Source organism: Macaca mulatta, chromosome 13 (assembly GCF_049350105.2).
Source record: "Macaca mulatta isolate MMU2019108-1 chromosome 13, T2T-MMU8v2.0, whole genome shotgun sequence".
In the NCBI taxonomy this organism is placed as follows: domain Eukaryota; kingdom Metazoa; phylum Chordata; class Mammalia; order Primates; family Cercopithecidae; genus Macaca; species Macaca mulatta.
Window position 1 is genome coordinate 65,167,903 of NC_133418.1, and position 6,362 is coordinate 65,174,264.

Consider the following 6,362-nt stretch of genomic DNA (forward strand, 5'->3'; position numbering starts at 1 on the left):
ATAAACTATGGTATATCTATACAGAAGAAAACTAAGCAATAACTATGCAACTTTCAACAACATCAGTAAATCCAAGAAACATTTTGCTGTGTGAAGTAAGTCAGACAAAAGAGTATCTATTGTAAGATTTTACTGATATGATGGTCTAGAGTAAATAAAAATAATCTATGATGAATATATTTTAAAAAGAAGAGCAGTGGCCTTTGGTGTGGTGGGTGGGAATTGATGGAGAAGGGACACAGGGAACATTGTATGTGACGGATACTGGGAATATGCATTTTTTAAAAACCTGTTGAGCAATACAACTTAAGTTTTGTTTATTTCATTGAGGTGTATAAATTATACCTCAATTAAGAAAAAAGCAGAGACTAATGTGTGAGGTTGCTATTTTTTTATTTTGCTAAGAAAGTTTAAAACTTAACCAAATAGTCCAGGTGCAGTGGCTCACACCTGTAATCCTAACACTTTGGGAGGCTGAGGCAGGAGGATCACCTGAGACCAGGAGTTTGAGACCAGTCTGGGCTACATAGTGGGACTGTGTCTCTACATAAACTACAAAAATTAGCCTGACATGGTGGCATGCACCTGTAGTCCTAGCAACTCAAGAGGCTGAGGTGGGAGGATTGTTTGAGCCTAGGAGTTTGAGGCTGCAGTGAGCTAAACTCCAGCAAGGGTGACAGAGCGAGTGCAGGTTTTTGACTTTGCAGCACTTAAGAGTTTGAAAGCGAGTCCAAAGTAAGAGTAAGCAAAGAAGTTTATTGCAAAGCAAAAGTACACTCTGAGAGGCAGAACAGAATTCTCAAAGATAGAGACAGCCCCTAGTGCCTTAAGGGGAATTCCTCTTATGGCAACTGTACATACGTATTCATAAAATACTGGGGTCAAGTATACAAAGATGGACCTACGGTTGGTGCATACACTCAGTATCTACATGCCCTACCACACACAGCATGTATCATTCTCCACCTAGGGGTGCCTTTTTTTTTTTTTCCTTTTCACTTTTAAAATGAAGAAAAGGTTACTATAAGCTAGCTGCACATGCGGGACCCCGAAGTTCTTAGCCCCTTTAAGGCACGAATTTGTAGCTAACAGTCTCTTGAGCTTTTGGTGCTGATGGGCTGGATATCGGGGAAGCTACATCAGGAATAAGAGGCTTTTGTTCTCTTTACCAGGTCGTTTCGTGTATCAGGAGCTTGTAACCATCTGGCAATCTGCTGGTATCCTGTAGGACTGCTTACCTTGCAAAATAAGTTAGGTGCTGATTCACAAGGGTGCAAGGGATGAGGAGCTCACTGCAAAAAGGAGCCCAGGCTGCTTTACACTAGGAGACAAGTCGGTATGCTCCTAACCTTACTTATCCTGCCTCACAACAACAAAAACTATCATTTCATGCAAAATCAATATTTTAATTTCCTAAGAGAAAAAAGAACAACATCTTAGAAAGTCCTTTAAAATGAACACATTTAGCAATTTCAATAACTAAATTAATTGTTCCACTGTTTCTCATTTCACCAATGACTTAAACATTTCTTGATGGATTGACTTGCTTTGCTGGGCCAGTCCTGACCGTTTAGCCTAGCCAAATCAGAGTGGGCAGATTCAGCAAATAAAAGTAAGGACATCATATTTGCATAAAACAGACATTGCCACATATTGCATGGGACTTGCTAAAAAGTTATTCATGTGTTTATCTGAAATTTACATTTAACTGGGTGACCTGTATTTTACCGGGCAAATCTAAGTCAAACTACTCTTTTGACAGATGAATAAAACAGAAGCCCAGAAATGGTAAGATTTTCCCAAGACCTAACTAATAAAACGCTGCAATTAGTGCTCTGGATCCTCACCTGCAGTTTAATGTTTGGGGTTAGTAAAATGAATGGTGAATTTTTTGGAGCAGAAATATGAAACAGTATTTCCCTTCTAAAATTATGGTAAGTTACATTTTCCACTTGGAAGTACAGCAATACAATCAGTCAAAACTGTCAATCCAATAGCGCCATGGAGGGATAGTCAATGAGCATTTCTCTGTATCTCATTTCCTCCTCTTTAAATGTGGTGTTGAGGATGGTACCAGCCTCCTTGATTTGTTGTGAAGATTAAATGAGGCAATACATGTCAGTCATGAGTCACATGATTTGGCCCTTGGAAAATGCCCAGTAAATAGTTACAGCTGCTGCATCTCCTCCAATCTCACTCTTTAGTTCTAATGCTATTAACTATCTTTAAATGTATATGCCTTTAAAAAAATATTGCCTCTATCTCAAACACATGTAAAGTATTCAGGTAGCTACATGGAGGTTATGTCTGTGCACTCAAAGTGTGGTGGAAAATTAATTAACTGGAGCACATACTGCAACCTATATAATATCTGAACAATCATCACTATACGTAGGACATTTTAGTTTTCTTTGCTCTTATAATAAAAGCCAAATCCCCTGCCACGCCTAGAGGGTCCAAATTCTCTGCTCTATCTCCAGCCTTATTAGTGGTCATGCTCCTCTTCACTCACTCTTCTGAGCCACTGGCAAGTGTTTTCGTATAACATGGTCTTTGCTCAGTCTGTGCCCTCTCCGTAGAATGTTCTTCCTTGCATTCCTTGTGTATAAAACTCTTTCCTGCCCCTTATGTCTCATCACAAATGTCACCTTTTTAGTGGGACCTTTCTGATGATTCTGGTGATTATCCTTTGTTATTCTCCATCTCAATCCCTTGTTTACATCCATCAGAACACTTATGATTACTTGAAATTATTCTGTTTTTATGGGTTTGCTTGTTTATTACCATCTCACCCATTAGAAGGTAGGCTCCATGAAGGCTGACATGGTCAGCATGGTTTTCTTGGTCTCTTATACTCGGCACAGAGCTTCATACTGTGAAGAATGGACTGCTTCCTTCTCTGCCCTCTTCCTACCCCAATCACCCATTCTCTTGCTCTCTGTATGTCCTCAGTGAGACTCTCCTGACATCCATCCCCAGCTCTGGGTCCTTTGTTATAGACTTTCATAGTGAGTTGCTGGCATTTATCACAGTTTGTAACCATACAATCATTTGTGTGAATAGTTGAGTGATATGGTTTGGTTCTGTGTCTCTACTTAAATCTTGTCTGGAATTGTAATCCCCATGTGTTGAGGGAGGGACCTGTAATCCCCACATGTTGAGGGAAGCAGGTGATTGAATCATGGGGGCAGTTTGAACCATGCTGTTCTTGTGAGAGTGGGTTCTCACGATATCTACTTGTTTTATATGTTTGAAAGTTTCTCCTTTGCTCTGCTCTCTCCTGCCGCCTTGTGAAGAAGGTGCCTACTTCCCTTTCGCCATGATTGTAAGTTTCCTGAGGCTTCCCTAGCCTTGCAGAACTGTCAGTCAATTAAGCCTCTTTTCTTTGTAAATTACCCAGTCTCAGGTATTTCTTCATAGCAATGTGAAAAAGAACTAGTACATTGAGTAATGTCTCTCTTTCCTACTAGGCTGAGTGATCTACAGCCCTGCTTAGGGTTCATTTTTTTCACCTCTGCACCCTGCTATCTTCCACAGTGCACATAGGATTCAATAGAAAAGTAAGAGATTGACAATATTCTGCCAGTTTTGACATGCCAAAATGACAATTTCACATGGTCAAAGTAAATTTTCAACATGTAACTTTTCCTTTGGAAATTATGCTAAACTGTGTTTTCACTTGTAATTCTAGGAAAATCCATTTCCCAGTGGACTTGGGTTACCTGGTGCTATAGATAACTGCAAAGCAACAAGGAAAGGCTCTATACTCAACCGAGTCAGACACACACACAAATCTCACCAACAAGCAAACAAGAACTTCTCTCTCCTCTTGTACACCCCATCTGTGTACCCACCACATTCCACCTGCTTCAAGAGCAGAAGCAGAAAAGCAAACACGGCCTGTGAGATATTCAGGGATGGCCATGTCTTGCTGTACCTGGCTATAAAGGTCACTGCTGGGCCAAGCTGTACTTTCTGTGAGTTTTGTTATTTTGTCCACTTCTTTCTGTTACTATTATAGGGGTCAGCTGTGAGAGAAAGCCAGGGAGCCTGGAGATTGTTAAGCACCAAATTCTGTTTAATACATATTTCATATGGGCATATTTCTTACATCTAAAAAAAGTCAAATGCCATAACAATTATTTTAATATCCCACTTTTTTTGTGGACTGTGTTTGTCCTGTTACAGTCTTCAAACATACTTCCTATCTCTACATATCATTCCTCAACCACCACTGTTCCTCTTTCCCCTTCTTTCTTCTCTCCAGCATCATTTTTCTATATGGAGAGTTTTCAGTCCATAGAAAGTATCCTAAACTTTAATCTACCAGCACTGTTCACATCAATAAGGAATTTTTCTTAGTCACCCTTTCAGCTATACCGTGGGATCAAACCCATCACCCTCTTGACCTCTTCTGGGAGTAGAATTAATACACGCATATTCCACTATGATGTGTTATCACAGGGGTTAGATGGGTGGGTATTTCCCTTTGGTATATTTCCACCCTCCTCTGTTTTGTCTGATTCAATATCAGTGCAATTTGAATCCTGGGATATATCCCTGCCTTTCACCATTTGTCAGGATCTGTTTGGAATGAAGAGGCCAGAAAGGGAGGCTTTAAATGAGCAAAATGAATGAAGAAGGAAAGAAGCCAGTACATAAACAACAGAGATTTTGCTGTGGTTAAATGGGGGATTGTGATCAGATGGAAGCTGATTAATGTTGTCAATGTTTATCAACGATGATTAGTGATGGGATAATAGTCACGGACAAGTATCTTCAGTCTAGAATCCTGGCAGCCCTGCTCCAGAAAACAAATACTCAATATCATTACCAGATTAATAAAACATATTCCATGGAAACCACTGCAGGTCTTATATGCAGTGATTTAACAGTTTCAGAAAACCAAACAAGACAATAATTTGACTCAGAGCTACATTTGCTCTGTCCTGAGTTATAATAGCTTTATTCATGTCAATATTCTCAGGATTATATATTTGGGACTGGATCTTGGAGAGGGCTATTTTCTGAAACTAATCTGAAATTACCCAAAATGAACTTGAATCACAGGAAGGCGGGGGGAATAACTTATTTAGTGAATATTTCATTCTTTTTGGCCTCCTAGCAACTAAAACCTTTTTCTTTATCTGGGAGAATACCTACTTTAATTAATAGGACTTGCTTCCTAATATGCAAGCTAAAAATTCCAGATATTCACTTTCCTAAGTGCCCTTGCAACTAGGTAAACGGCCTCTACCTTAGGCAGCTGACCTGGTCATTGCAACTTAGACACAATGGCTTCTCATTGATTTTAAAGCTAGTAATGTATTTATAGAAAAGTAGGGATCTTGCAGGTACCATTCTCATGTAGCTGGCAGTAGCCAGTGGCTGCATGTTGTTTCCACAAGCAGCAGTGACCCTAGCAGTAGGCTCCCATGACCAGCTGGAGTGATGTTGATGGTGTAAACTGGGTCTGTGTCCAGTGGCTACAGTCATGCTATCTCAATGGGGCTGCTCCTACTGTGATTTAGAGGCTTGTTCCCAGATGAGTAGGTTCCAAACCTGGTCTGGACCTCTGGGAGATTCTGTGAGCTATGTGATAACCTTTAATAAATTAGCCAGAGTTGACTTCTGTGGCTTATAACTAAGACCCCAACTGCTATAGAACCAAAGATAGACTCAGGAATGATTTGGCAGTTGTATTAGTTCTGTACTGCTGCTTAACAAATTACCTCAAACTTACCTTAAAACAACAAACACGAATCACCCGACACTTTCTGTGGCTCAGGAGTCAGGGCACAGAGCAGTTGGATCCTCTGCTTAGAATCTCAAAAGCCTGCAGTTAAGGTGTTGCTTGAGTTGTGTTCTTATCAGAGACTTGACTGAGGAAAGACACGCTTCCAAGCTCCCTCAGGTTGCTGGTAGAATTAATTTTCTCACAGCTGTAGAATTCATGGTAGTTTGTTTCACCAAGGCCAGCCAGAGACAGAAAGTCTCTAACTTTTAGACCTTTAAATTCAGGTGAGTTGTTTAACACACCTGATTTCGTCAGGCTCATCTAGGATAATCAGGGTTTTGATTTACTTAAAGTCTTTTTATTAGATGCTTTACTTACATCAGTAAAATTCTTCCATCGTTGCCATGCAAAGTAATCACAAGAATGATGTCCCATTACCTTTGCCATATTCTGTGGGTTAGAAACAAGTGACAGCATGTGGATCATTAGGGGTCATCTCAGAATTCTGGCTGTCACAATTGTATTCACACATATTTGGAGGCAGCTGAACTTTTTCATTTCAAACTGGGGCTATAGTGATAATGGTTCCTAGTAAATGTCTCCTTGTGAGACTGGGGCCCTCTGT